Here is a 25,186-nt window from a genome sequence, read left to right on the forward strand (position 1 = left end):
AGAATAGAACACCATGCATAGCTATTCTTGACGTAAAAAATATGGAAACCCCAAGGAAGCCCATTAAAGTTGGTGTTCATAGTTACTATGTGGCATCAGGAACAAAAGTGAATGTGTTTTCTCACCTGTGACCCTTATTTGTCTAGGATGGCCACCAATCTAGAGAATAGGGGTGACTGAAGCAACTAAAGAACCTCAAGACTGATGGAGGTTTCAGAGTGAATGGAGCAAGGCTCTGAAGTAGGAACATGCACATGACAGACATTCAGAATTAAAGTGAAGGAAGTAGTATAAAAATGAAGAGCTATACAAATACAGCATGCAATTGGTAAAAAAGTAAATCTAAATAATTAAATGGGTTTTCCAGACTTTTAATATTGATGACCTATCCTCAGGCTAGGTCATAAATATCAGATTGGTGGGGGTCCAACACCCTGTACCTCCGCCAATCAGCTGTGTGACAAGAGCGCACACGACGAGTGCATGCTATCTCCTGTCTCTTCCTGCTCACTGCTGCTACGTCTATGGCAAGCAGGAAGAGAGACAGTAGACGGCACACACACATGGCGCATGCCTTCTCTTCATACAGCTGATTGGCGGGGTTGGCGGGAGTCGGATCCCCGCCGATTTTGATATTGATGATCTATACTGAGGATAGGTCATCAATATTAAAAGCCGGGAAAACCCCTTTAACTGGAAATACTCTTAGGCTACGTTCACATCTCCGGTGAACGTTCCTGGCAGGCTGTTCCAGCAGAGAACACGACTCTGTTATTGCTGGATTTAAAAGATCGCCGCTAGATCCCTATTGACTGTAATGGGATCCGGTGGTGATTTGGCCGCTTTCTGGCATAAATGGACAAGTACCGCTGCATGGGTTTTTGTTTGTCCAACAGCTGGCTTTTATGCCAGATCAGGCTGTCAGATCATCTGTAACAAAGTGAACGCAGCCTTAAAGGGATTGGTCACCATACGAAAAAAAAAAAAAAAAAAAAAGGTATTTGTATCATGAGAAATACTTTGTACATATCATTTTTCTAATGTGTTCAACATAGCATGCTCCCATTGATGAGAGGCTGTGTGGGTGGAGCAGCTTCAAAGTGAAAGTAAAAATCCCAACATGCATTATCAGAGCAGTGATCACATGACATCCCTGACGAAACAAAACAAATCATATTTTTCTGTCACAATTTTCTGAAAGCTATACTTATCCGTTTTTTTTTCTGCCAATCATCGTGTGCACGGGTCATTTTTTGCGGGAAGAGTTGTTTCTATTGGTACTATTTTTGGGTACATATGATCTTTGGATCACTCAATATTACTCTTTATGGGTCAAGGTGACCAAAAGAAATTGGTTGTTTTGACACAGTTTTTATTTTGTTTTATGCCATTCACCTGAGGGGCTAGACCATGTGATATTTTTATAGAGCAGGTCGTTACAAATGCAGCGATACCTAATGTCTACTTTTTAAAGCATTTTTTATTTTTTTTATTTTATGTTTTAGTGTATCCTTTTTCTGAAGGACATTTTCTTATTTTTTGGGCGATTGTCTTATGTAGGGGCAAATTTTTTGCAGGATGAGATGATGGTTTTATTGGTACTATTTTGGGGTACATATGAGTTTTTGATCGCTTTATATTACACTTTTTGTTAGACAAGGTAATCAAAAATGGCTGTTCTGGCACAGTTTTTTTTTTTTTTTTTACAGTGTTCATCTGACAGGTTAGATCATGTGCTATTTTTATAGAGCAGGTGGTTACGGACGTGATGATATCAAATAGGTCTACTTTTTTCTTTCTTTCAGTTTTACACAATAAAGCATTTTCGTCTTGTGCAGGGGCTCGTTTTTTGAAGGAAGAGTTGACATTTTCATTGGTTACAATTTTGGGTACATACCGGTAATATTTTTTGATCATTCAATATTACACTTTATTGGGCAAATAGACCAGTAAAATTGTTTTGTTTTGGCACACTTTTTTTATTTTATTTTTATACGGCATTTACCTTTTGGCAGAAGAGCCTGTGATATTTTTAAAGAGCAAGTCGTTACGGACGCAGCTATACCTAATTTGTCTTTTTTTTTGGGCTTTACACAATTAAAAGCATTTAAAAAATGTATTTCTGAAGGCCATATTTTTATTTTTTGGGCGATTCTCATGTAAGGGCTCTTTTTTTTTTCGGGATGAGGTGACTGTTTGATTGTTTCTATTTTGGGGTACATATGACTTTTTTGATCACTTTTACCCCTTAAGGACTCGGCCCTATTTCACCTTAAGGACTTGGCCATTTTTTGCAAATCTGACCAGTGTCACTTTAAGTGCTGATAACTTTAAAAAGCTTTGACTTATCCAGGCCATTCTGAGATTGTTTTTTCATCACATATTGTACTTCATGACACTGGTAAAATGAAGTAAAAAAAATTCATTTTAATTTATAAAAACATACCAAATTTACCAAACATTTGTAAAAAATTGCAAATTTCCAAGTTTCAATTTCTCTACTTCTATAATACATAGTAATACCTCAAAAATAGTTATTACTTTACATTCCCCATATGTCTACTTCATGTTTGGATCATTTTGGGAATGATATTTTATTTTTTGGGGATGTTATAAGGCTTAGAAGTTTAGAAGCAAATCTTGAAATTTTTCTGAAATTTTCAAAAACCCCAATTTTTAGGGACCAGTTCAGGTCTGAAGTCACTTTGCGAGGCTTGCATAATAGAAACCACCCAAAAATTACCCCATTCTATAAACTACACCCCTCAAGGTATTCAAAACAGATTTTACAAACTTTGTTAACCCTTTAGGTGTTCCACAAGAGATATTGGCAAATGGAGATGAAATTTCAGAATTTCAATTTTTTGGCAAATTTTCCATTTTAATTCTTTTTTCCCAGTAACAAAGCAAGGGTTAACAGCCAAACAAAACTCAATATTTATGGCCCTGATTCTGTAGTTTACAGAAACACCCCATATGTGGTCGTAAACTGCTGTACGGGCACACGGCAGGGCGCAGAAGGAAAGGAATGCCATACGGTTTTTGGAAGGCAGATTTTGCTGGACTGTTTTTTTTGACACCATGTCCCATTTGAAGCCCCCCTGATGCACCCCTAGAGTAGAAACTCCAAAAAAGTGGCCCCATTTTAGAAACTACGGGATAGGGTGGCAGTATTGTTGGTACTAGTTTAGGGTACATATGATTTTTGGTTGCTCTATTGTCACGAGGGTGTCAAGAACCACGCCTGACTCCGTTATACCCGGGGTCAGGAAGTCGCAGCGGTTGGCTGCACGCTCTATGTAAGATAGGGCTGTTTCCTTATGGTAGCTTTCTGGGTTTGCTTTGCAAACCCTTTTGGCTCACTCAGGGATCCGTAGCTCCTTCTCCTCAGCTGTTCCTTGTCCAGCACTCCCAAACCTCCTTTTATTCCCCTCTCACACTTCTCTTGTTGCCAGATATAGAGCTTCCTGCCTGGACATCTATTCTGACCCTCTGGAGCTGTGTTGCTGCGTTCTCTGGTAGTTGGTCCAGAACGCTACCCTCCGGATCCCTGTTGGACCTTTGTGGTCTATTGTGGTCGCCCACCTGGGTGTATGTGTTTGTCTGTTTTGTCTGTCCTCTCCCTGGTGTTTCCCTGTTAAGTGTCAGTGGTGCGGACTAGCGATCCCACCGGCCCGTTCACTATCTAGGGCTCATTTTAGGGAAAGCCAGGGTTTAGGCACGTGATCGCCGCACGGGTGAGGAACCCGTCTAGGGACGTCAGGGCAGTCAGGTGCCAGCCGCAAGGTGAGTTAGGGGTCACCACCTTTCCCTCTCCCTTGGGCAGGGCTTTCCCTTTTCCCTCCCTGTGCGTGACGCCGGTCATTACATCTATATTACACTTTTTGTGAGGCAAGTGTCACGGCCACGGTTTTGGCCGTGACTCCTTGGGAGCCGCATACTGTTGCCCGCGGTTTTGGGTTGTAGTGTCAAACGCAGCTTGAGGCATAAGGTTGTTAGCCTCAAGTGCGGTTGCCGCGGACAACAGCTATGTGTGCGGTTCCCTCGGAGTTGTGTGCGCGTTTGTAAGCACTTTTGTATGTCTGTGTGCACTTTGTTTATGTTTGGTGTGCACTGACATTTTCCCTGTACTGTGGCTGTCCGTGGCAACGTTTGGTGGTATGATGTACATGTGGTGGCAGTGTCCCAGCCTTCGGGCTGACTCCCAGGACACGCTTGCCACCCATGTCGTTGCCTGCGGCAACAGCCACAGTGTGTTTGTTGTTTGGACACTTCCCCTTTAAGTTATGTTTTCTCTTCTGTGGTTTTGGAAGGGTTAACTCCCTTTCAGTGTGTGAGAGTCACGGGGTGTGTCTGATTGTTGGGTGTGGCCTCTTGGCCCTATATAGCCTCAGTTGTAGGCAGTAGCCAGAGAGGGTGTTTCAGCCATGCTGGCTGTAGACATCCTCCTGGTTACTTACCAACTGCCAGTGGGGGCCAACCTTCTGGTCATAAGCTAAATATATGTCCTTTGGTGTCTGGAGGATGTGTTTGGTTTTATGTTTCTTTATTTCACCTGTGGTCCTGGGTTCCCGTGTGTTATGTGTTTGTGTGCTGAGTCCTGCTGTCTGTGGGCAGTACATCCACATGGGTTCCAGGCTTGATTGTCTGTGGTAGGTCTCTGCTATGTTTGTGACAAGTACCTGCCATTGCCATAGGTTGCATTTGTTTCCCCTTGCTTGCAGCTTGGCCAGTTAGACTCCTGTTCCTCTGGATCCAGAAGGAACAGGATGTCTTACTCTGACTCCTAGCCTAGGGACCGGCGGAGGGCGAGTAGGGATCCGAGGTTCCTGCGCATGGGTCCTCCTACCTTCAAGGTCGGCCCATGCAGGTAGGAGTTAGGGTCAGGTTAGGGACGCTGTAGGAGATGACCTGCTCCCTAGTCCTGTTTGTCCTGGTCAAGCAGCGACCATCATCCTTCGTCACACGGCTGAGGATTTCCCCCATCCTCAGCCGTGACAGCAAGATAACAAGAAATAGCTGTTTTGGCACCGTTTTTATTTTTTGTTATTTAGAACATTCATCTGACAGGTTAGATCATGTGATCTTTTTATAGACCAGGTTGTCACGGATGCGGCGATACCTAATATGTATACTTTTTTTTTTATTTATGTAAGTTTTACACAATGATTTCATTTTTGAAGCAAAAAAAATCATGTTTTAGTGTCTCCATATTCTGAGAGCCATAGTTTTTTTCAGTTTATGGGCAATTATCTTAGGTAGGGTCTCATTTTTTGCAGGATGAGATGACTGTTTGGCACTATTTTGGGGTGCATATGACTTTTTGATCGCTTGCTATAACACTTTTTGTGATGTAAGGTGACAAAAAATTATTTAGCACAGTTTATTTTTTACGGTGTTCATTTGAGAGGTTAGGTCATGTGATATTTTTATAGAGCCGGTCGATACGAACGCGGCGATACCAAATATGTATACTTTTTTTTTACTTATGTAAGTTTTACACAATAACAGCTTTTTTCAACAAAAAAAAATGATGTTTTAGTGTCTCCATATTCTGAGCCATAGCTGGAGCCTGATCCGCTATACCAAGGCAAGCCGGGTGCCTGTGAAGGCGTCCGGTTGCCATGGTAACCATCGGGACACTGCCACAGCAGCGCAGCCCCTGATGGGGGAGGGAGCGCCCTCCCTCTGTTAACCCATCAAATATCGGGCCGCTGCCACAGCAGCAGACCGATGGAAGAGGGAGGGAGCTCCCTCCATCTCTTAACCCCTTCCATACAGCGCTCCCTATGGACCGCAGCATGGAAGGGGTTAAACGGCCGACATTGGTGCCAACACCAATGGCAGTTTCAAGCAGAGTGTGAGCTGTATATTATAGCTGACACTCTGAAAACCACTTGGCCATCCTGAAACTGATCGAGCCGGGAGTGGGGGCGGAAGGGGGATCAGCAGTGCTTCTGCCGGCCATCCTGATATTAGGGGGGCACAATGGGGGCTGGAGCCCACGGGGGGAGGGGGGGGATATTACATATACACACATTTTAGAAGGTTCTGATCCCTACAGTCACGGACTGTGGGGATTAGAACCTTTCAGCCGGCATTAGAATCATGTGATTGGCTAGTCTGTACAGACTAGTCGGAGTAATCGCCGGGGGGCAGACTGGGCATGTGCTGCTCTTAGGCAGATTAGGAAAAGCAGCGCATGTGCAGTTACAATAAAGGCATGGACAAGCTTTCTCCATGTCGCGTGCAGCCATGGACGAACTGGCTCGGGGCGTGGCTTACTATAAAAAGATTACTAGACAGATTTTTTTAAATTAAAGTATATTTGGAATCTCTTTTTTACTCTGCCTCCAACAATGTTGTGTAAAGTACTGATATAGTGGCCAACCCCTTTAAGGCAAGTTCACACAGCGGATTTTCCTTGGTAACTACAGTGAATATGCATATTCTGTATTCAACATGAAACCTATGTGTATTCTGTCTTAATGAGAATCTTTGCCATAGTTTAAAAGAAATGTATGTTTCCATATGCAGACTTTTAATCTGTGTCCCAGAGTAAAGAACTGACATTAGAATTAGATGGTTTTCTCACAGAAGCCTAGTGGAACACCACACGAGGATTAGCCCCACTGAATGTGACTAATCAGCGTGCAGATCTGCAGCCATAAATGCAAGGCTCAGCCTCGGATTTCTGCCGAAAATCTGGTTTCAAATTCAGTACCTGATTTTTCTGCATGAAAAATTAGCCTAATCTGTAGTAAATCCGTGTTTTTATCACAAACTACAGTTAATACAAGGCTTCACAATTTTGAATACTGTATATATTTCCTTTTTTATCTAATGCAAATGGAGGTGAATCTTGTCATTTAGTGACGTGTTCTGTCGGCATCACATGGACCTATGGAACATAAACTTCTCCGTAATGCAGGAAATGCATCAGAATCTGAAACATTGATCTGAGTTCCTGTAAATGCAAAGGAAAGCAGGCTGGGTGAGCAAACATCAAAGCCTCTTACTGTTCTTCTCTCGTCATGAATCATTTATAGCCTCTGCAATGTCACAATATTTAGGTGAGCCATAATTCGAGATCTTCATCTCTGCAAACTAGTCAAATAAAGAAAGCCCTGAGAGTTGGTGTCCTACTGAAAGGGTAACTTTACCTAATGCTAACAAAACATATGCCGGTATATTGCATAATGGCCAGTCCGTTTACATGACAGAAGTAAAACTGATATTTAGAATGCTGGTTGCCTACAGAACTGACATGAAGGCAACAAGGTGGTCATCTTTTTTTTGACTTCCTGACACTAGATTGCTGGATAGGAAATGCATTTGCGACCTTTGTTTCAGCTCTGTAGGTTCAGGCACTTCTCAAACGGCCCTTTATTGTGAAAGCCATTCTATGCAGGAATATTGATCATCCTGAAGGACCAGCTTTCAGGTTCAGAGTGGGATGCTCTTAGGCTGCAGCGTTTTGCTGTCCACCTGACGAAGCGGAGCCAAACGGCTCCGTCTTGGCACACAATGTAAGTAAATGGGGACGGATCCGTTTTCTCTGACACCATCTGGCACAATAGAAAACTGATCCGTCCCCCACTGGTGTCCAAGACGGATCCATCATGGCTATAGAAGACATAATACAACCGGATCCGTTCATGAAGGATGCATGTGGTTGTATTATTGTAATGGAAGCGTTTTTGCAGATCCATGACGGATCCGCAAAAAACGCTAGTGTGAAAGTAGCCTTAAATAGGCAACAATTTTGAGTCAGTAATTTGAACGTAAAATGGAAGGCTTAAGTAACTAACCATCAAATGAGTGTTCTATTTACCGTCCGCCATAATTCACACGCATATCACACCATTTGAAGACTTTTCGGCGACAGTCTATTCTGAATAGACTACAGAAACAACCTATTTATGTATGAACACATTTTCAAACATTTCTGCAGCAAATAGTTAGTGAGTAAATACCCTTCGTCATACTTTTTCCAGAAAATTTCCCAGATATTTTACAGTACTCATATTGTTATTTCCTATGAAGAGTGGAAACTGAAAGCAGAAGTTACGAGTTCCAGTTCTAAAATCCAGTTCTGAAGCATGATAACTCTCGATCAGTGAACCTAGATCATGAGGCCACAAATACCCATACATCTTTTATATCTGACACTACATTTTTTCTCCAGCAGGCTAATGAATTTGAATACTAACATGTTATCGCTAAAAATGAGTTCTTGAGCTTTGGTTCACAAGTCCTTAGGCTGGGTTCACACTTGAGCGTTTTACAGCGCGTTCAAACGCGCTGTAAAACGCTCAACACATGAAAACCAATGCTTCCCTATGGCCCTGGTTCTCACTTGAGCGTTTTACAGCGCGTTTGAACGCGCTGAAAAACGCCCTACGCTCAAACAAGTTCTTGAGCTTCTTTGGGGCGTTTTGACACGCGTTTGTGGCCATAGGACACTGCAGTCAATCACACAAACGCGCGTCAAACGCGCGTTTACAATTGCAAAAAACGCGCATAAAAACGCGCATATCAAATACGCTCAGGTCTGAACCCAGCCTTATAGGAACTCCTCAGAGATTTAGAGACCAACAGACCTCAAATGGAACACATTTTGTCCCTCAGCATCTGTAGGGTTTTCATTTTATGTGATTAAAGGGGTTATCCAATTTCTCAAAAACCCACCACATGTGCCAGGCGCCTCACTGGTAATATACTTACCCTACTCCCCGCACTGCTCCTGGTCCCCACACCGTTGCTTCTCCCTGTACACGGATGAAAACATCTGGTGTCGGGGGGAGCAGCCATCGTTCCCGTCCCCACCTGCCATTGACTGCTCCCCCAAACACCGGATGTTTTCATCCGGGTACAGAGCGAAGCAGCAGCGGCGGTGCGGGGACCAGGAGCGGCGCTGGGAGCAGGGTAAGTATATTACCTGTAAGGGGCCTGGACATGTGGGGGGTTGAGAAATTGGATAACCCCTTTAATAACCATCAGTAGAGTATTTAGAACTAGATATATGATTTTAGGATGGCTTAATTTTATGAAAGAAAAAAACAAAACACTGCCATGGTTTTGTATACAGTTTTATTTATTTTTTTGTTTGTTTTTTGTGAAAGCCAGAAATGAATACAGCAGGGAGGAGTAAAATTTCTTCCTATTGCCCATTTTTTTTTTTAACCCTTTTCTGGCTTTGTCTATAAAAACTACAAGGAGAAAAAAACTGCCATAAAACCTCTGTGTGAGGGTCTCCTCAAGACTTCTTTTAAAAAAATAAACTGGCGGTGGCAATATTTTCCCATTCATTGAATGTAAAAACATGGTAATCACGGATGGGCCAGGTCTATCACAGCAGAGAACCGCATTCTACAACGTCATAAAACCTATTACGGCATACAAAAATCATATAAGGTGGTCCCCACTAAACTCAAATTAAGGAAATAATCCCTTTAAACTTTAAACTATTTTATTTTAAAAACTTGACTTTAAATAGGCCCTGTACAAATTTGAAGCTACGTTAGGAAGAATGAGCCTGTAGCCAATATTAGTCTCTTCCTACCAACGGTATCTTTTTGTAAATGCTCGTAGAGTCCCTTTAATTGTCAAACCATGGCAATCCTGGGCCATGGTTTGGCTCCTCTTAGCACCAGTATGTGAACACATGCAAAAAGAAAAAAGTACTTCACAAGGCCAACTTAAGCACATAGGAACATTCAGATTTACATCATCCCCCACAAAACATGAAGTCGGTAAGCCTCTCTAATACCATTATCATCTATTTACGGGTCTAAAATGCTTAAGCAATTAGTAAATAAGGACACATTATGGATTTCTGTAACCTTCAATGTAAGGTTAACTGTAAGTTATCAATTTACAGGAACATCATCAAATGGATGTACTAATATATCCTACAGCTGTGTTTGTCTCTATTTTTTTTTACTTTCTACAAGATACAGGAGAGCAGTGTATAAGGTTCAGTTCTAAAGACATTTGTTCTCAATCCCTTTCTCTTACAGGGGTTGATTAACAAGGAATAACCCCTTGTCCATGAGTCCTATAAGGCACATGGAGGTCTAAGAAGGACTTCCCCTTATTGGGGACTGGTGAGCTGCTTTGTAAGGTTTGCCACAGTCTTGCAGACCTATCATTTGAATGCCTAACAAGAATTGCTAAATTTTAGTGGCAGTGGCTGCTGAAGGTCAAATGTATGGTTGCTGCACTGATAGCTGACCGCCAGAGGTTAGGAAGACAAACGCAGCATCCGCTAAAATAGTCCTGCTTCAGAATGAAATAAAAGTGGACTTCATGAAACATTCCCTTTTAACCAAAATAAAAAAACGTGAATAAGGATAACAGTTAAAGCAGTGTTTTTTGCTTTTGCTTATTTTTAGAAGAAAAACATAAGGGTGAACAGATTCTTTGAGTGCCAGCAAAAACTAATCCTAAAAATATGAAAATATGTTTTCAGACAATTAAATCATTCTGAATATCAACATGTATAACTGACTAACTATCCAGGATGTGTCAAGATTTTGAGGCCACCCACACATGTATATAAGGCTACAGTCATTTTATGTCTTCTGTATTAAAGGGGTTGTCCCACAAAAAATATTCTACAGTTTTCAAACCAGCACCTGGATCTGAATACTTCTGTAATTGCAATTAATAAAACCTTTTTTTTATGGCCACTGATTTATTCAATAAAATGTATCAGTATAGTGCCACTTAATTTCTTACTTCTTTGACCGGCTCGTTAAGAAGGCCGCACATGCTCAGTTTCATCTTTCCACTGCGTCCTGAGCTATGACAGGGAGAGCTGAGACACGCCCCTGAGCTGCCACCTTGATATAAATCTAGCAGAGCAATGAATGCGGAGATCTCTGGATCCATGTGAGGTACGGGGCTGGTTCTAGCTTTGCTGGAAAGAGATTGTCACATACTATATGATGTCTGATTTTCATTTTTTACATTTATTCATGGGATGACAACTTTAACTGTATTAAGAGGACTAATATAAACTCTTCACTGTGCTTCACTGCTTCTCAGTTTAGTAATGGATCATAAACTAGAGATCAAGCTCCTTCCATACCACAGTGGAAATGTCAGATGGATACAGCTGGGTACCAAGAAAAAGAATACAAACTTTTCTTGTCAAGACTCTGGGGGAAATGTAAATTTTGCACCAAAAAAACGAGTGTACATCGTTTGCACCTCAATCGGCTCACTATATAGGAATTAGGAGTGTGGCTTAAAGTGTGCCTCATTGTGGCAAAGTTAAGATACAAAAATGGTCTAAAGTAAGCCAACAAAGAAGTTGGAAAACGTGTTGAAAGAAGCACCAAATTTATCATACAGAATAAGCCACTGTGAAAAATTTGGTGCATTCAGTTAAGCTGTCTAAATTTAAGTCAATATTAATAAATCTGACCCTCTGTTCACATCTGCCTTGTGGTTTTTCATTTATAACAGAAGCCAAGAAGCTCTGACAGATTTGTTGTATGATGGATACTAATGGCCCTTGACAAATACTAAGACCTACAAAGAGGTCTACTGAAGTTCCACCATGGTGTCTGTGAAAAACAGCACTACAAGCAGTATTATTACCTTCCAGTCAAAGGCTGACACAGACACAATAAAGCATGCAAAAAGGACACTTATCTAGAACAAGGCAATAATTAAAAAAAAAGTGATGGTGCTACTATAGAATGCAGGCTTATGTCCTGGTAAACCATATGCTATAGTGTAAATGGCAATGGTAGTTGGTAGCACCAACAGAAGGGTATTTATAAAGATAAATGGTGTAGAGAGATATCTCCACAGCCTCTAAGCAGAGTACCAACAGTGATGTAGGCAGTAGCATGTCTATCATAGAGGCAAACCACATGACTGCTAAGGGCCGAGGCAGGAAGGAAGACCCTCCGCCAAACGTCTTCTGTTCCTGAAATAAATGCTAGGCATTTTCCAGCAGTTGCTCAGTGCATAGAGATTTTTACAGCTTTTATAAGTAACTGTATAAATACCTATGTGCTGAGCTCCCTCTAGTGGTGGCTGCAGTCAGTCAGTTTTATCATGTGGTATATGAAGGCAATCAGGAGAATTTACAGCTGTATAGAGATTTAGTAACATATTTATGCCAGATGTCTGTAATACATTAAACAACATGGTGTTCAGAAAACTATATTTATGAAGCTCCTGCGCCACTTTTTCGACATAGAAAGCAGGTAAAGTGAGTGAGATGCAACTTTTTTTTAATTAAACATTTCCTCCACTTCCTCATTGCACAAGCACTCGCTCACAATCAGGACACATGCATACCAGTGTGTCCACATTTCTGTCCATACAAAACGGATCCGCTAAATACGGATATTATATCCACTTATTTTTCTTGTTCCCACAAATAGTAAGGGCTATTCCTGTCTGCAATATGGACAATAATAGAACATGTTTTACAATTTAGATCTGTAAAAATATGGATGTGTGCATGGCCCCACAGAAAAAAATGGACCAGGGTCCCAACCGCAGACCATGCAAATAACATACAGATGAAAAATATGGTCGTGTGCAAGAAGCCTAATAATAATACCACATAAAAACTGGTCTGCGATGCCCTTTGTGACCACTGTTCACTGTGATGCTTATCCATGTTCTAGAGTCATGTAAAGATACATTTCAGAGAATTTTCAGACCATTCCAGCTATTTAATCAATAATCTAAATTCAGACGCTAATATTGATGCTTTTAGCATCACATTACAGTCTAAACTCAATTTACAAGGGAGGCAAACGTCCAATTAGGGGCATTTGTTGGAAATATAAACCTTGCACATAAATGGCACATACGGTTTATCAGCAGCTACAATATCTGTGTATGATATTTAAATACAGACATACGGTAACCAACATTATCATTGTGTACGAGTACAGCAGACACACTGTAGCACGACTACCAAACAGATCTCTGGCTTACCAGCCTCATGGTAATGCATATTTATAAGCTCTGGCCCGTCAATAATGCTTTTCCTCCAGGCATACAATGTGATTTTGTACTGTGTTGCCAGGAAACGGTTGTGGCATGTAAATGGCCATATCATGAGGCCTATGGGTTAACAGTAAAGAACCTAGGGGACGCTACCAAAAAACCTGACAATAACCGACTGAAGATTGCACAATTTATTTCATTTTACGAACAGTGAAACTAGCATAGACAATGTAGGAGATTAATATCCACTAAAATGAATTTATTCCCGGATGCCCACTACATTGTGAGACATGCTTCCTAGTTCCATTCAATGGCCAGCAAAGCAACGTTAAGCTTTTTATCAGTGTCCTGAACATAAATATCATACCTCTGTTCATAATTATCACAGAACCATTTACGGTATTATTCAAGTGACATTGTCTTAGGACAGATCAAAAAAGAACGTTTAAAAGCCCAAAAGACGAGCTACTCCCAGAAATGAAAGAATAAGGAGGATTAACTGACAATATCCATCCATAATGTGGAATAATTTAGCCTGGTGTCAAACAAGGTCAGTTCTTTGGAGCCTTTAAACTCATTGCTTAATAGCTCCTACGCTGACGAGCAGTAATGAATGGCTGGCCTTCATACACTCTAAAATGCTAATTCTGAAAACTAGTGCTCGGGAGCCCTTGGTTCAGAGTTCTGCCAATCTATTCTGCTGAAGGAGACAACAAGTGCAATGGTAACCTCTTTATTCCTTATAGAAACCTCCATTTGGATTGTGCATGGTCTCTGATTTCAGAATTCCCAGATCTAAATCTATGGAAAATAGCACTTTTTAATTTTTTTTGTAACTGGTATTATATAATTATTTATATTACATAGTAATGAATGAATGAATTAAAAAGATTATAGGGTAGGTTTATCAAACTGTCGTAAAGGAAAACTTGCCCATCACAACCAATCAGATTTCTCCTTTCATTTTCCAAAGATCTGATTGGCTGACTGCAATAGGTCTGAAAATGGCCAAGCAGCCTTACAGAGAAGACATGACACTCCATGTCAACCCACAGTCTTCCAATATAAACATCACGCTATGACCTTATCTTCCTGTATCCAGATTGTGTGGAGCGATGCATGATGACATGAAAAAAAACTTTAGATATGGCAAAGCCCTTAAAAATCCTTTTTTTTTTTTTGGGGGGGGATTTTATAAAAAAATAAAAAATAAAAACAATATAAGGGCTCATGCACATGAAAGTATTTCCTTTCCGTGTCCTGTTTTTTTGTGGCCCATATGCGGAACCATTCACTTTAATGGGGCTGCAAAAAAACAAAATGACTCTGTGTGCATTCCATTGCCGTATGTCATTTCTGCAAAAAAATAGAACATATCCTATTATTGTCCGCATTACGGACAAGGATAGTACTGTTCTATTAGGAGCCAGCTGTTCCGTAAAATACTGAATGCACACGGACGTCATCCGTATTTTTTTGCAGATCCTTTTTGTGCGGACTGCAAAATACGTACGGCCGTGTGCATGAGCCTAAACTTGGTACTGCAGAATAAAGTTATCATATTGTATATACTGCATGGTAAACCGCATAAAAAAGAAAAGCACCAACATAATTGCAAATTTTATTTATCTAACCTCCCAAAAAATGAAATAAAAAGAAATAAAAAAGTCATATGTACCCCTAAATTGTGCCAATAAAAACCACAGCCCATCCCTCTAAAAACAAACCCTCAAACAGCAAAGTTGACAAATACAAATGTTATGATAGTGATCCAAAATATAACGGATTTAAAAAATAAAAGTGATTTTATGATGCAAAAGTAGTAAACCACGAAAAAAGACATATAAATCTGGAACTGCCATAATTACATCCACTCTATGTACCCCAAAAATGTTACCAATAAAAACTAGAGCATGTCCCCAAAACAAATTCTTTGAAATTCCAAATACCGCTCCTTCCCTTCTGAGTGCGCCGTGTCCTCAAACAGCAGTTTAAGACCACATATGGCATATGAGGTATTTCTGTACTCGTGAGAAATTACGTATCAAATTATTTGGTGATTTATTTTCTATTTTTCTTTTTAACCCTTGCAAAAATAAAAAATTTGGGGCTAAAGCAATGTACAAATTTTAATTTTTTTTATTTTCACGGTCCAATGTTAATAAAGTCTATGAAAAACCTTTTGGGATTAAATCCATCACTACACCCCTAACTACAGCCCCTGGGTACAGTTTCATGAATGGGGTTATTTCTTGGAGTTTTTCATTGTGCTGGTATCTCAGGGGTGCACGTTTGACATGGTGCCCAAACCAATTTACGTAAAATCTGGATTTCAAAAGCTAAATGCTTCTCCTTCGCTTCTGAGCCTTGATGTGTGCACATACAGCGGGATACAACCACATATGGGGTATTGCCATACTTGGAAAAAATGGTGTAACAAATCTGCTTATTTTTTTCCCCCCCTCCTATTAACCCTTGTAAAATTGAAAAATATTACGCTAAGACTGCATATTATTATTATTAACATGTCATTTATTTATTTTTCATGCCCCAATTCTAATAAATTCTATAAAATACCTATGGGGGTCAAAATGCTCAATGAACCCCTATAATAATTCCTTAATTAATATTGTCACGAGAACATTCTCAGAATTGCTTGGATAAGTACAAGCATTCCAAAGCTATTAATAAATGAAGTGACACATTTCAAATTTGAAAAATGGGACTTAGTCCCTAAGGCCAAAGAAGGCTTGTTCCTTCAAGGGGTTGTTCTCACCTCAATAATCGCCATTTAATCAGTTCCTTGTAGTCCGAGGATCATTTCTGTAATGTAGAACAATTTTCCAATTTGCCTCTGCAACCTTTTATTCCTCCTAATACTGCTGCTAATTTCATGCTCATTTCCCAGGGCTTACGGACACTGCTGTTATGTTATGAGCCGTGGCCGAGCAGGTGCAAAGAATCCCTATCGGCTGGCTGCTCTGGTGGCTGGGTTTCACGGGAATGAACGTGCACATATTATTGTGCATGCGCAGTCACTCCTGGCCCAGCCACCTCATCTGAGCTTTACTACAAGCTTGTAGGATCTACAGGGAGCTACAGGGAGGGTGCATGCACAAGCAAGGGGCAGGGCTGCATCCTCTCTGCCCTGCTCGCTGTGCCTTTAGCTCCACCCCAAGCAAGCAGGGAACCGAGGCCTGGAGAGCCGCGAGGGAGCCTGTAAATAACGAGGTGAGACTACCCCTTTGAGGAGTGTGACGAATACCGTACCCCGACTGACGTTGGACGTCAACTACGTCGATCTCATGAGATACGGTATGGTCATGGGTTACCAAGGTGTGACGTTACGCCCTTCTGGAGGAGCGGGTAAGGTCAGTATTGGTACAGTGTTCACAGACTCCTCCTGTCCACACAGGCACAGAGAGGCAACAAGCTAAGAGAGCCTTTTCACTGCCCCAGTGAAACAGCGTGTTCTCAGCCCGGGAAGACTGCCACCAGTTTCTTGTTTGATATAAGCCCGGTCCGCTAACGGGATTATATAGGGTAAGAAACCAAACAGCAGTAGCGTATAACGAGGCCAAAACACGGACGTGGGGATTCGTGATCGAGATACAAGACAGCACACGATTAAATTATATATTTAATCGCCTTAAGGGCTCACTAGAAATAACACTATACACACAAACAATATATACAGTGGTCTGAGGTTACAAATACAGGTGGTATGGTACAAACCGGGTTAAACAGAGCAAAAGTCAGTTTACCAGATGGAGTCCTTTTGGGTTGTGATGAGTCCTTTTCTGTAGTCACATGGGAAGCAGTGATGTCAGCAGGTTGCAGGTTCCTCTAAACACATGGCACAATGTGACCCTCCTTCAGAGTAAAGACACGCCCGCTTGCTGGCACAAGCCTTTTAGCCTGTAGCCGGCCCCTCCCGGCCTCTGGGAGGTGATCCACCCCCCCTCCCTCTGCTGGGCTGGCAGCACATGAGCCACAAAACCGATTATGGCTCATGGCTCCAGACCAGAATGTCACAGGGAGGTGGTTCTGGGACCAATGGATCCGCCTGGGTTCCAGCTACCAGTAGAGTCCAAGCATGGTACCGTTATTTAGTTTCTGTGGGGAGATATGTATATCTCCCTTCCCTGGCATCCCACCACCAAACTATGACCAGGGGCCTGTTCATCGTTGCCACAGGGACAGAAATATGTATCCGGTTTGTGCCTGTGATGGCCAGGCGATTCATAATTCCTTATGTCTGATAAATTTTGATTGAACTGGGGAATGGCCTAGACCCCTGCAGAGAGGTTTTTCCTGTTCCATTAGCTGGGTTCCTGGCTGGCTGAATGGAGGTGAGAAATTGTAAAAAAAAAAAGTGGCCTGCAAGAAGTTATCTGCCAGTTGGCTGGGCTTTGAAGCAGGGCCCCCCCTGTGGTGCTCACTCCCTGTGCTACCTTTCAGCAGATGGTTGGTGTGGGAACATGGCTGACCGTAAATAATAATCCATATTCCTCACAAGGAGCTAAAAAACAAGTCAGTTGTGGACAACCCCTTTAGAAAGTTAAAGACCTTGGTCCAACATTTTGCTAAGGGTATCCGTCACTTGTTTATGCTGCCCTTGGATATGGCAGCAAAAAAATAGTAACAGATTCCTTTTAAAAAGGTTGTCCAAGAGTGAAGGAGATCAGGAGCAGGGAACAGATGATGCCTGTGGAAAGTAACTAACTGTATTGCAGACGCTATTGTTCCATAACAGCCAACCTCATTTACACATTTAGGCTTATCAATGTGATAACAATAGAATTGTTAACTCACAGTTTCCCAGACCCAGATCCATTTATATTTTGGATTAACATTAGTTTTCATGTATTAGTGATGTCGTATGTATTAGCGATGCCGTTTTTATTTATTTTTTCTACATGATGTATCTCAGAATCACTATGAGACAGACTCTTTCACTGCACCCTGTAAATTAAATCTGTTAAGCTAATTAATTATGCTAAGCTTTCGCATTTACAACAATGTTCCCTATGTTTCTGTGACCTGGTAGCATGGCTTTCTCTGAAATATTAGTCTACAAGACATCCAAAATTCTTTGTGATAACCTGGAAACAACATAGTTACCACAAGGTTGAAAATTCTAAAGAGCCTCTGCTCCATTTCTTTCATTCTGCCAGACAGGACAAGACTGAGTTCACATGAGAAAAGGGACAGTTTTGTCATGCTAATCATCTACATGGAAAGTTTGAAGCCTTGAAAGATGGATTCAGTCACTTCACATAAGGGGGGAAAATAAATAGGATGACCAACTGATGAACTTTCACTACACAATTTAAACTAAATTTAATAAAGAAATGCCCAAGTATTCAATAATGCTTGGAGATCACAAACAAAAACCTGTAGTCTCCTGGTAAACTTATTCAATTGCATAGTCAATGCTCTATATGGAAAGACATGGCTTGACACTACCAATCCGTTTCAGATATCCTTAGTCTTGAGCTGGTGAAGCCTTCCTTCCTGCTGTGCAATCTCAGGACTGAACCTTTGGCTCTTAACACTAGACTGCAATGATATCTCAACACACAGAGAAGAGGAGATCCTGCTCCCTTGTCTCTCTGTAGCACAGGCAGCACACCATCATAGGCAGCAGCACAGAGGATATTATACAGCAGTACTGAACATTATAGCTGTGAATCCAGCACTGGAGCAGCATCTCTGTGTGTCTGCATAAATTGCTACTTTCATGACTGATGACTTTCATCTGATGCTTAAATGGGTTGTCCAGGTTCAGGGCTGAATAATAAGCTTCCTTCACTCCTTTGCCATGCACAAGTGGAGCATCGGAACATTTCCTTGCTCCGATGCTCCCCTTGCCTTGCACTGCATCGTGCAGGGCAAGGTCTGTTTGTTCTGACCCAGTGATGTACCACTTCACATCAGTATGCTAAGTGGAGACTTCTGCCTAGCAGTGAGCAAATGGGCAGTGTATAAAGCTGTTCTGGGTGGTTTTAGAGGCAGGTATCACTAGTATCCGCCTCTAAAACCACCTAGAACGGTGCTATACACCACCCATTTTTGTTGGTGATGTCACCAGGCTCCCTGATAGGTGGAAGTCTATTGTATTTTTACCATCATCATTAGGATGTAACATTTAATTAACATAATTTGCAACTGAATACTTCTGTAAAACCAATACAGATATTGCTGTTATTACTATCATACAATCATTAATAATAATAATAATAATAATAATAATGCCATACTAAATATGTGTAACTTAGGCTTCAAGCACATGTGTCCTATCCGCATTTTTTGCTGACAGCACAGGGGCCCATTTCGTTGTATGTCTGCAAAAAACGACCGCACATGGATGGCATATTTTTGTACACTTCAATTTTAACCCCACAGATTTTTTAATTTGTTGAAAATTCTGAGAAAGCTCATATGAACATGTATATCTATGTTTAGCAACCTATATCTCCCCCCAAACAACTATGAATTGTCTCATGAAGACAACCCCTTTTGAAATAAACGCCTTCATGGATTGGACTTCTCTAACGCATAGTGTGTGTGGTCAGACATTTTCCCGCACAACGTGTGCTACAGGGGAAATGTAGAATTATATAGTGGCCATTCAAATGATTGCCTGTTCATATGATACACTAACCCTATATATAATGTTTATACGCCCTAATAGGGCATATATACATGGGCTGTCAACTGTTTTTAAGCCTCTCGCTAGCAGGGGTATTTGGACATTTTGTACCTCTGGTAGTCAGGACAATTTTCACAGTTTTGACATGTACAAATAAAACCTAAATCACTGAATAAAAAAAATCATACTAGCCCCACATATATTTTCTAAAAGCAGACACTCATCACATTGTCAAGCCACCTTCGTGTAACTTTGTCTTTAAAGAATAATTTTTCATAAAAATTACATAAAAGTTGATATTAGTGAGTGAATGTATCACTCAGTAGAAAGTCACATGCACCCCCCCTCTTAAAATAAACATTCAGCATGTGCAGAGTTCATAAATACAACTTAGTTACATGCACATATCTTTATAAAATCATCAGACCTGAAAAATCTGGTTTTAAATGGCCACTCATTTTCACATAACTTTGCATAGATCTATAGTACACGCGACCATAAAAAAAAAACCTTTGTAATATGTTATCAGTGAGAAATTTCTAGTTCTCATGTCATCAGTCCCCCCCACCCCCCACCCCCTTTGGTAATTGCTTTTTACTTTAAAACATTTCTAAAACTGGTCTAGGACAGAAAAGTTCCACAGAAGAATCATTTTACACATGTCCATACTAGTACCTAGTATTGTGAGCGGAGGGAGGAATGAGCAGGGGGCGCTGAATGAGTCGCACACAAGCAAAGAGGCTACTGTAGCTAAATAGGATGTTGTATCTCAAAATCCTTTTTTCACACCCATACAGATGGGTAATTTCTGTAATTTCCTCCGTGATCCTGGGACTGCTTCTCAGTGAGTGAGATGGTTAGGAAGGAGATTCTCCTTTACTTTCTGTGATCAGTAGATGGCAGCTAGTCTCTACCCACCAGTTTTAGGAGAACTGCAAACTAGACAGTCTGCAACCACAGAGCAGAACTGCTAAAAAATGCCAGATAGAAATCATATAGTTGCCAAAATACAGTTAAAGGGAACCAGTCATCAACATTATTATGACCTCACTGAACAGGTCCACTGACCGGTCGCTCCTACAAGATAAGTAAACCCTTCTTGCTCAAACCCCCAGATGTAATTGCGGCAAAGGATATACTGCCATACAATGGGAGGTTATGAAGCTTGATATGTATCATAACAGTTGTTGTTATTAATTACTGTATATTACATTGTGAAACTTACAGAGACCCGCCCCCACCTGAGGGTGAATCTACGACACTGGTGCTGACATCATTTTGTGTAGGCCCCTGACGAACTTACTCACATCAGAGAAACGCGTCGGGCTAATTGGTGTTGTCCTCAGCATTTTCCTTTCTCAGGAATTCACAAGTATCGGATGTTTCACGGACGTGACACCTGAATAGTTTGTTTCCGCAGGACATAGGTCTTCACTGGTCTGGTGCTGCATTTCACAGTCACGTCCCAGGGCTCTGGGAGCGTTACTGTGGGTGGTGTGTTTTTTTGTCACTAGGGATCCCCTCCCTCTCTTTCCCTCCCCTTCAGGACGAAGTTGGGCAGTCAGAGCACTGCTTAGGGAACGATATAGGGATAGTGTAGGAGGTTGCGGTGGACCTGGAGAAGGGCCCGTTGACTAGGGTGTGATTTAGGGGCAGAGACCCAGCACCCCCTTCCCCCCCCCTTCCCCTCTCCCTCCCTAGGAGTACAGATTATCCATTCAAGTGTGGGGTAGATATACACACATACCCCGCCGACTTTTTGCACTAATACATAAGGGTATATATTTTATATCATATAATATTAAAAGTTATATTTTAAGGTTACCATTATTTCAAAAATTTTCTTGTTACTCAATCACCAGGTACCTCATAATTTGATCGGTCTATCAAATAGCTAGGTAATAAGTCCTCACTGAGGGCAGCATAAAATAGTGACAGAAATGCTGATGTCAGCGGTGTGTCACTCATGAGCGAAAAGTAAGTGGTTGCTGAGAACCAGCATCATAATCATTGCAGCCCAGACCTTGAAAAGAGTCAAATCTACTTGAGAAGAGTCATGGTTATTCAGAATCTCCTGCACTCTCTCACCCATCTGCTGATTGGAAGTCTTCTAGAAAGAAAGGGAGAAAACTAGGTAGAAGCCTGTAATCATCAGCAGGTGGGCAGGGAGAGCAGGAATTCATGAATAACCATGACTCTTCTGAGGTGGCCATGACTCTTTTCCAGGCCCAGTCTGCAATGATTGTGATGTTGGTTCTCGGCAACCACTTACTTTAAACTTTTAAATGACAGACCGCTGAAATCAACTCGCCTGTCTCTTCTTTATGCTGCCCATACTAACGGCAGCATAAAGTTGATGACCGGTTCCCTTTAATCTTCATGTACACACACTTTACTACTGATTAGTGATTGTTGAATGGTTAGCTACGCTTTAAACTGGAAATTGAAAAAATAAAAGTAACAACCTATAAAATATTGTGATTACAAAAAGTAAGTCCAACCTTAAAGTACATCCAAAATCTATATATTTTCTGAAAGCTGGTGATTGCAGTTGCCTTGATGGACTGTTGACAATCATGACAAACAGGAATCATAAAAAAAAAAATCACCAAAACAAACATTAGGATCTAAACTGCATATCCAAACCAAAGTTTACACGTAAAACCAAATGTCTAAAATATTAAGGTGTGCAAATCTCACATATACCACAAACATGGACAATCTTAGACAAGTCAAATTTAAGACTAAAATGTGTACTCTAGCAGAATCCTTATGCAAATAAAATATAGTCTGTGAGGATTTCATATACAGTTGAAACCAGAAGTTTACATACACTATAAAAAAAGACACATATGCATGTTTTTCTCAATATCTGACTTAAAATCAGAATAATCCTTTCTTGTTTTTAGTCAATTAGGATTACCATAATTATTATTATTTGCCAAATGCCAGAATAATGAGAGAGAATGTTTTAAGGCATTTTATTACTTTCTGCAAAGCCAAAAGTTTACATACACTAAGATTACTATGCCTTTAAACAATTTCAAGATACCTGAAGGTGCCTTGTTCATCTGTACAAACAATTATATGCAAGTACAAACAAGATGGGAATGTCCAGCCATCATACCGCTCAGGAAGGAGACGGGTTCTGTGTCCCAGAGATGAACATGCTTTGGTCCGACGTGCATATCAACCCAAGAACAAAAGCAAAAAACCTTGTGAAGATGATGGCGGAAGCTGGTAAGATTGTGTCAATATCCACAGTGAAACTAGTACTGTCTCAACATGGGCTGAAAGGCTACTCTGCCAGGAAGAAGCCATTACTCCAAAAGAAACATAAAAAACATGTCCTGTGGTCTAACGAAACTAAAATTTAACTTTTTGTCCATAATGACCATCGTTACGTTTGGAGGAAAAAGGGAAAAGCTTGGAAGCCTAAGAACACCATCCCAACTGTGAAACACGGGGGTGGCAGCATCGTGTTGTGGGGTTGTTTTGCTGCAGGAGGGACTGGTGCACTTCACAAAATAGATGGCATCATGAGGAAAGAAGATTATGTGGAAATACTGAAGCAACATCTCAAGACATCAGCCAGGAAGTTAAAGCTTGGGCGGAAATGGGTCTTCCAAATGGACAATGACCCGAAGCATACTGCCAAACTGGTTACAAAGTGGCTTAAGGATAACAAAGTCAATGTTTTGGAGTGGCCATCATAAAGCCCTGATCTCAATCCTATTGAAAATTTATGGGCAAAGCAGAAAAGGCAGGTGCAAGCAAGGCGACCAACAAACATGGCTCAGTTACACCAGTTTTGGTTCAGGAGGAATAAGGAGTTTAATGGCAATGGTACCAAATACTAATGAAATGTATGTAAACTTTTGACTTTGCAGAAAGTAATAAAAATGCCTTAAAACATTTTCTCTCTCTCTCTTATTATTCTGGAATTTGGCAAATAATAATAATTATGGTAATCCTAATTGACCAAAAACAGGAAAGGTTTATTCTGATTTCATGTCAGATATTGAGAAAAACATGCATATGTGTCTTTTTATATAGTGTATGTAAACTTCTGGTTTCAGCTGTATACTACACGTCTACGTTAAATGAAGCATGTATTAAACAAATGTAAAAATTGCGGGAGTGCATCAACTTTTGCATGCACATATTTGGAATTATGCAGAATATAATTTTTTTATCCCCCTATACAAAGTGTAATCCTAATTAACAATTGTAAATTGGTGCATTAACCACTTCCCATCTGGGCCCTTTGCCCCCTTCCTGACCAGGCCAAATTTTGCAAAACTGACATATCTCACTTTATGTGGTAATAACTTTGGAACACCTTTATTTATCCAAGTCATTCAGAGATTGTTTTCTCGTGACACATTGTACTTCATGATAGTCATAAATTTGAGTCAAAATATTTCACCTTTATTTATGAAAAAATCCCAAATTTACCCAAAAATTTGAAAAATTCGCAATTTTCTAAATTTCAATTTCTCTGCTTTCAAAACAGAAAGTGATACCTCATAAAATAGTTATTATTTAACATTTCCCATATGTCTACTTTATGTTGGCATCATTTTGGAAATGTCATTTTATTTTTTTAGGACGTTAGAAGGCTTAGAAGTTTAGAAGCAATTCTTCAAATTTGTAAGAAAATTGCCAAAACCCACTTTATAAGGACCAGTTCAGGTCTGAAGTCACTTTGTGGGGCCTACATAGTGGATACCCCCATAAATGACCCCATTGTAGAAACTACACCCCTCAAGGTATTCAAAACCGATTTTACAAACTTTGTTAACCCTTTAGGCGTTCCACAAGAATTAAAGGAAAATGGAGATCAAATTTTTAAATTTCACTTTTTTGGCAGATTTTCCATTTTAATCAATTTTTTTCTTTAACACATCGATGGTTAACAGCCAAACAAAACTCAATATTTATTACCCAGATTCTGCGGTTTACAGAAACACCCCACATGTGGTCGTAAACTGCTGTATGGGCACACGGCAGGGCGCAGAAGGAAAGGAACTCCACATGGTTTTTAGATGCCATGTCCCATTTGAAGCCCCCTGATGCACCCTTACAGTAGAAACTCCCAAGAAGTGACCCCATTTTGGAAACTAGGGGATAAGGTGCCAGTTTTATTAGTACTATTTTTGGGTACATATGATTTTTTGATCATTCATTATAACACTTTATGGGGCAAGGTGACCAAAAAATTGGTTGTTTTAGCACAGTTTCTATTTATTTATTTTTACAGCGTTCACCTGAGGGGTTCAGTCAAGTGACATTTTTATAGAGCAGATTGTTACGGACGTGGCGATACCTAATATGTATACTTTTTCTCATTTATTAAAGTTTTACACAATAATAGCATTTTTGAAACCAAAAAATTATGTTTTAATGTGTCCATGTTCTGAGAGCTATAGTTTTTTTATTTTTTGAGAGATTTTCTTATGTAGGGGCTCATTTTTTGCGGGATGAGGTGACGGTTTTATTGGTACTATTTTGTGGGACATACGCGTTTTTGATCACTTGGTGTTG

General features: G+C 40.6%; 1 protein-coding gene across 13 annotated transcripts in view; it reads right to left on the reverse strand.

The window, feature by feature from the left end:
* Positions 1 to 25,186, reverse strand: part of DST (dystonin) — a 572,762-nt gene that overhangs the window by 397,344 nt on the left and 150,232 nt on the right. The gene's annotated exons all lie outside the window — the stretch shown is intronic.

The sequence above is a fragment of the Bufo bufo genome, chromosome 4, assembly GCF_905171765.1.
Source record: "Bufo bufo chromosome 4, aBufBuf1.1, whole genome shotgun sequence".
Taxonomy (NCBI): domain Eukaryota; kingdom Metazoa; phylum Chordata; class Amphibia; order Anura; family Bufonidae; genus Bufo; species Bufo bufo.